The sequence below is a fragment of the Empidonax traillii genome, unplaced genomic scaffold, assembly GCF_003031625.1.
Source record: "Empidonax traillii isolate 1590-97213 ecotype Southwest subspecies unplaced genomic scaffold, ASM303162v1 scaffold673:size468873, whole genome shotgun sequence".
Lineage (NCBI taxonomy): Eukaryota > Metazoa > Chordata > Aves > Passeriformes > Tyrannidae > Empidonax > Empidonax traillii.
The window spans coordinates 425,500-433,164 of NW_020955866.1; positions in this window are offsets into that span (position 1 = coordinate 425,500).

Genomic DNA, 7,665 nt, shown 5'->3' on the forward strand with positions numbered 1-7,665 from the left:
TTTGAGTTCCCCCAGTTTATTCTCCTCTGACATTAGATGGAGAATGCAACATAGTGATTCATGCCGAAAAGAGCATCTTGGGAGGGCTGCAGACAAGTGTGTTGCACTGCCAGGAAGGAATACAGGCAAGCTGCAGTGCAGGGCTGTCGTTGCAGCATCATGATTTTGTTCCCCTGGGTCATGCATCTGTAACTTTCAGAAATGACATGCCAGTATGTTGCTGCTTTTATTAATACTGATTACAGTGGAAGTCTTAAAGATCAGGCAACTACCTCCATCATTCTTAGAGTTCTGCCAGGGAAACTTGATAGTTCTTTTGGCCTTTAGCCAGCTCTTTTCTTGGACTTTTTTCATATATGAGAGGGGGAAATGTCCCACATATCCTCGTGCATCTTGCTGGTAAGGAGGCTGGCTGTCTTGAAGCAGATGGTCTTGGCATCTGTCTTGCTCAGAGTTTATAATTGTCCCCAGTAAGATGGGGCTGCTCAGTCTTTGCCCTCATTATGAAGAACAAACATCAAAATTACGGTACATCCAGAAAAGTCCAAGATTGTCTTGTAAAAAGCCGATTTTTAGCAGCAAGCAGATGTTCAATATGCCGTTTAACACTGCGGTCTTTAACGGCTGATTTAAACAGGGAGCCTTGCAGCTCTGACAGCCCAGTAACATGATGTACTTTCCTTCTTTCTACCAGCTGGTTATTACAAAATCCTGCTCCTGTTTGCTAGGAGGACTCCATATGACAAGCAGCCTGCACGAGGGGAAACACGTGGAGAGTGGAGGAGGGAGGGGAGTTTTGCTTGGAAGACTGTATGAACAGTTGAACCTATATGCCGGAAAAAATCAGTTGCCAGGGGGGTTGTTCCCCTGGAGACTACTTAAGGACTTGTTACTGTAGGTTGACTTCACTAGCATACACTCAAAATTTAAGTCTCATACTTTGCCATAAAATATGTCTTTTCTGTTAGGCATCCTGATAAGCAAAACAGACACCTCAGCTGTCTTGCAGCACTCAGAGAAAACTGCTTGTGGCAGGGCTGTGTTTATGGAAACTGCTTGCAGAGCCTACAGCTTTCAGAAACGAGTTGCAGTACTTTCAACGGGCCTGTAAATTCACCAGGCACACTGGAAGTTTGACCTCAGACCTGTATTGTCTTGTATGACAGAATATTAAAAACATGTTATGTGCTAAAGCACTGAGCCTTTCTGAGCCTCCTCTTGTCCTGCTGTGCTTCATGCCACTGGGAGGCTGCTCAAATGCAAAGTTACTGCAGATGTGCTGTGTTGGTCAGTAGAGTGAGAGGTTCTCATTAGGCCTTTGGGTTATTTGGTTAGTCTGAAAGACGTCAAGACTAACTGAGCCTGCTTCTCTGGCTTGGGAAAGGAAGACAGCAACACAAATCCTCTAGGGAGTTGTTTTCAGTAATAGGAACTTCATGGAGCTTCAAGACCACTGACAGTAACCCAGACATAGTTCTGGCAGTGCAGATCCTTCTCGTTCTCCCAGCCTAATTGCCCCACAGTTAGCGTCTTGCTCCTTTTCCATAGATATTGTGTAATTAGTCTTTTTTTTTTTTTTTTTTTTTTTTTTTTTTTTTTTTTTTTTTTTTTTTTTTTTTTTGGTGGAGTTTAAAGTCTTGCATATCAATATTAAAAAAAAAAAAAAAGGCAAAAACACTCCTGTCCTAGAAGATCTGTAACAATTTAACTTCCCACCATAGCTTGCACCAGGCTAATTTCCACACACACCTGGCCCTTTGCTCACCCACAAGAGTTGTTAATTTTTTGCTTTGGCATCCCTATACAGTCTTGCTCCTTCAGCTCCTCCCCATGTACTCTATAAAACGTTCTCCCTTCCTTGGAGACAAAAAGGGAACTCAAACTCTGAAATCATTTGTCAGGCCAGACATCTACAGGGAAAAGAGGGAAGGCCCATTCCCTGGAGTTTTCAAAACCACGTTGCCTTTTGTCAGAAGAGCTTCCCTACAGCAAGCTCCTTTGCCCTGCTGCTGACCTTTTGGGAGTACCATGGTGCAGCAGGGCAAGTGGCTTTTGTTTGCTTTTTGTCATTATTCTTCCAGTATTAAGCTAGTGGAATTACATTATTGAGTATTTCTTCAGATCCTGAATTCTCCTATTTCTTGGAGCAGTTTTCCTTCCCTTCATAAAGAAGTAGCTAAAAGGCATTTCAAGGGCCTCTCCTGCCCGGCAAGTCAGTTTGAGGGGTCAGTGTGGGGTTGTCTGGTGAAGTCCTAGTCCCTGTGTCTTGCCTGCTCCTGGCTGGTGGCCATGGAGAGATGCAGGTCCTCCCAGGGCACTGCTGCTGCTGCTGCTGCCGCCTTAGAGGTCTGACATGGGTCGGACTGTCCCCATCTCCCTGCAAGGGTGGTGGCACCCTGGGTGGTGGCTCCACTCCAGATATCTGAAGGTGGATGCAAGGGTGGGATTCACATTGTTTGTGTTTGATTCAAATGCGGAATTTCAAATATGGGGGCAAAAATACCAGCTGAGGCACAGAAGCATTTTCATCACTTGCATAAGTTCTGTCCTGTGTATGGTGCTGCACTTCCTTTCAGGAAACTGCTTAAAACCAAACATCTATGGTGGTAATCCACCAAAAAGAGCAGGGACATGGCAGTGGTATTCACATTTGGGTCATCATTTCCAGGCAGCAGAAAGCAGACTCCTATTTCCCCCTTGTGTAAGGTGCTGCCTTATCGGGGTAAGGGACGTAACACGGGCTGTCTGCAAAGGTCTCTTTGGGAACCAGGTGAAACTCTTTACAGCAGGCAGGTCAAACTGTGCCTTGATCAGAGACTTCTATTTAAGGGAAGAAATCCATTCACTGTTGCAGGTGGTTCCCTTCAAGTGCCAGGCTTGCTCTGCAGATGCCGCCCCTGAAAGCCAGGTGGGGAAGCAGGTATAAATGTCCTTGAATGTAGGTCAGCTCAGAACTTCCATCAGCACTAAACCAGGTCTCCACTGACTGCAATTAAGTGTCACATTGTGTTAACAAGCAGGAAAGAATCACGAGTGATTTCTACTGAATAACCCTGAGGATCTTTTCAAGGACAAGGGAGCGGCTAATGAAGCTCATGAAATCAGAGTTTTGTAATGAACCAGATGGTCTCAGCTGTTGAATAATTTACCAGAGAGAATGAGTGCCATTTCTTCAGGTGTGCTACTGGGTGATTTGTCTTCTTGGCATCTGCCAAGAAAGGCCAGACATATGTTCCCTTTACACTTTCTTTGTTCTTTCACAGTTGAGAGGCTCTCCTGAAGAACAACCCTTCACAAGTCACTGATGGGATCAAAGCCTAGGGCCAGAAGAGCACGCAATAAATGGCAGGTTTTGGAGTGCAGCAGGAGGTCAGACCTTTGTTTGGTCAAATTTCTGAAACTCCAAGGAAGCCAGCGTAGCATTCAGAAAGAGACGGGTTTTTCTGGAGGAGCATGTTACTGTTCTAATATGCTGCCATGGGCTCTCTATGGAAAGCTAATGATGCAGTATTAACTGTGATAGTTTTGGGGCATTCACATCTGTTGCTGCTCTTCATCTTCACTAGGTCACAGGCAGCACCTGTAAATCACAAATGTGTGTGATTTATAAGTCGCTGTGGGCCCCTCTGTAAGAGAAATACCCTCATAGAAGGATCTGTGCATATAAAACTGCTCCTACACATGGGTCATCTCTGCATAGATCCACTTCAGACTGAGCTGAAACATCTCCTGGTGGAGTTGTCCAAGTGATGCAGTCGTGGCTCTGCATCAGGAATGAGACCTGGTTATCACATCTTTGTTAGCTGGGGTTGGCACTGGCTGTGGCCACCATGAATGACCTCAAGTGTGGGCAGTAAGGAGGCTCCTGGGCTGGAGGCAATGAGCTGGCTGCTCTGGAGAGCTGATGTGGATGCCTACAGGGAGCAGGAGGAGATGCCCAAAGCACCTGGGGACAGTAGGCCAGGAGTCTGGGGGGAGAGCAGGTCTGGGCAATACCCATAACAGTGACACTGAGCAGATCTGAGGCCGAGTCTGACTTTCCTCCTTAGCTGCTGCCAAGGGAAGGACCTTGCAGTGGGTCTCTGAGGAGCCATCTCTCTCTCCCTCTCTCTCTCTGACCAGTGAGAGAAAAATGGGCTCTGCTGCATTCTCTGCAAGAGATGCTGGATGCTGCCCAGGTGTGGCAGCCTTTTAGCAATGCCAAGACAAGCCAGGGGCCCTTTATTCCTGCCTGGGCATGGCCATTCCATTCCCAGTCTCCAGGCTGTGGCTATAAGGGCAGAATGCCCTGCTGGTTTTAATGGTGCACTCTGTACTTAACCCTTGAAGAAGGGGGAACCTATGGTGGTTTCTGTGCAGGTCTGACCTGGGGAGAGATGTGGAGTGCAACACTGGCATATGGTCACTGCATGGAGATGGTCTCAACAAGCTCATCATCTGCTTCACAGTCTTTCCAACAGGCTCTTTCCTCCAGAGCTGCTCCTGGGCAGTGGAAGGCTCCCTGCAAAGAGCCATCCTACAGGAACAAGGCCAGCTCAAACATGGATGCCAGACGTGCAGATGTCCCCGAGGTAGCTGGTCTGGCTGAGGGACAGCATGTAGCAGTAGATCTGGCAGGGGTTGGCTGGTGGATCCTCAGCTCTGGCTGAAGCAGCATGAGCCTGTGGATGACAGAATTCCCAGATCCCTACCTTTCTCTCTCAGCACGGTCCATAACGGGCTGGAGATACCACCTGAGCAGGGTGCACAGCAGTTGTGCCTGGGTACAGCAGTGGGTGAAAAAAAACTTACCACGCACAGCGTCCCTCAGCACCAGCCTGTCTGTCCACTGGGGCATTCAGCCAGTGCTGGCTTGTCTTCTTACTGTGCAGGTACCTGGCAGCTCCGTCCCTAGGAGATGGGAACTGAATTCATTTAAGGGTCTCTCCTTTAGGTAAAAGATATCAGTAAAAGAGAAGGTGTAAGGGCACAAAAGCAAGTCTCAGAAAGGCTGAACTGTGCTCTAAGAGATGTGAAGTAGAAAGGCACAGATAGTGCATTAAATAAGTGCTGTTTATTTTCTCCCACAATATCCCATAACTGCCTCCAGAATGATAGATGGCTTTTATCTATCCTGCATTTGAGATAAGGTTCTCTTTAAAATTACCATAGTTATTGGAATCTTTTTTTGCAGAAGATGTAGCCTGAAGTGTTCCTGACTACCTGGCAATCCCAAGCAAGAGATTAGCTGAGTTACTGAATTGTCTTACTAACCAAAGAAGAACCAGGATGGACCTCTACTCCACTTCTGTAATTGTCATATCGCCATTTTCACTTCAGGGAAATAAATTATGGAAGATACGCTTCGGAAATTTAACGTCTGGGAGAAGCCATGTGATTTGTTTTTTGCCCTCAATCTATTGGTTTCTTAAACAAATGATACTAAGCTACTTATTCTAAGACTAGGTAGGAGAAAAAACCTGTACAATGCTAGAGCCCATATTTTTTAAATTTTATTAATAAAGCAGGACTCGCAGTTGGACTTTCGCCACCCCATTACTTGAAAAATGGGAGTTGAGCCATTCCGCAGTGCACCAATTGCGATCATTCCAATAAGCTAGATATTAGTTTAGGAAACCCTGGCAGCCTCTCGCATTTTGATGAATCTCTTCATGGCCCTGCATCATTTAAACAACCTCAGTACTTAACGTATGAGGGTTATAGGAAGCATGGCTGTCACAGAGAAGGCATTTCCTTCTCATTTTCTAAGGTCATGGATCTCTTGGGTTGCGTATTAGCTGGCTCAGGGATGGCAATAGGCAGCTTGACCCTGAGGAAAGTCCTTTGCCCAACTCTTGGACATGGGGAATTCAATGCATCTGCAACAGGTCGTCTTGATTTTGTTGCAGAGCTGAGGACGTGGTGGGCCCCCATAGCGTCCTGCTCTGGGCGACTGCAAAGCCTCTTGCTCCCTGGTCCAGGCAGGATGTGCAGAACCATAAACAGGAGTTACTTTTATAGAACCTTAGAATATCTCAAGTTGGAAGAGATTCAATAAGGATCATTGAGACAAACTCACTGCTCCTCACAGGCCTATCTAAAACCAAACTGTACGACTGAAAGAGTTGACCAGACACCCCTTGAACTCTGACAGGCTTGGTGCCATGACCGCTTCCCTGGGAAGCCCTGTTCCAGTGACTGACTACCTTCTGGGTGAAGAACCTTTTCCCAGTGTCCTGTCTGAACTTCCCCTGACACAGCTTCATTCCATTTCTTCATGTCCTGTCACTGGAGAGAGGAGAGCAGCACCTCCCCCTCCACTGCCTCCCTTGAGGAAGATGTAGACTGCAATGAGGTCACTGCTCAGCCTTCTCTTCTCCACTCTGAACAAGCCAAGTGATCTCAGCTGCTCCTTGTAAGTCTTGCCCTCAAGACCTTGCACCATCTTGGTCACCCTCCTCTGGACACACTCTAATAGTTTGATGTCCTTATATTGTGGCATCCAAAACTGCACACAGTACTCGAGGTCAGCAGTGCAGAGTAGAGCACCTCCCCTGACCAGCTGGTGATGCTGTGCCAGATGCACCCCAGGATATGGTTGGCCCTTTTGACTGACAGGGTAAACTGCTGCCTCATATTCATCCTGCCATTGACCAGAACCCCAGAACTTTTTCTGCAGGGCTGCTCTCCAGCGTCTCATCCCCCGGTTTGTACACATGACCAGGATTACCCCCTCACAGCTGAAGAATTGTAAAATTATACCAGAAAACAAAATGGCACCAGTAGGTACTCCTCAGCCTTGAGACAAACTGGAAAACATGACCTGGCCATGTCCATTTACTAAACACTTTCAGCTTCTCAAACAAGGTGGATGCATTCAGGCTGGTTTGGGCTTGGGCTAACTCATGGCTGTGCCTAGGAATCATCTGGGAGAATCCTAGATGGCCTGGGCCAAAATTGTGCCCAGGATCTTGTCAGTTAACCAGGTAGCCACTCCTGTGAATGATGCCTGTCACTGCTAAATTTCCTAGCACAGGCATAGCTGGGATCATCACCTGTCAGTAGTCCCGATCCAGCAGCACCGTCCACCTTCTTCCCTAAATGAGGCATTTGATGTGCAGAAGCCCATGTTAAGTCCCCCCCTTAGAATTAAACTCCGCTTCAGCAAATCCTACTGTTGAAGTAGAGGGATTTCTTTTCAAAAGTAAAGTGAAAAGGGAGGCCAGTAAATCAGACTCCATATGACATAAAGCACAGTCAGTGTGACTGAAAAGCATTAGGTTGAAAACCAGCATGCATTTGTTATAATAGAGTTTGTTTAAAAAGTTAAAGTTTCAAATGTGTTTAGAAAGATTGAGACAAACCAAAACACAAGCCAGTTTTCACTGAAGAGATTAAAACCCCATCTATTTCCACTAGTCCCTCACCATGCTAGTCCTCAACCAACTGAAGCAGGGAGGGGTGTTTTCTGCATCTTCCAAAGCAATCCAAGGTTTGTGGCTCCTGTGGTCAACGCAGATGCTCGAAGTGGGGTTTGCTGCAGCAGTTTCAACCCCTACAATGGCTCCTCAGGTTGAGGTGGGAGGCAGGTGCTCGGGGCAGAGCTCCCCAAAGCCCCCTAGCAAGGGTGGTGGGAGGAAGGCTGCCTGAAGGGCTGAAGCAGTTTCTGCTGGCAAGAGTGGTCTC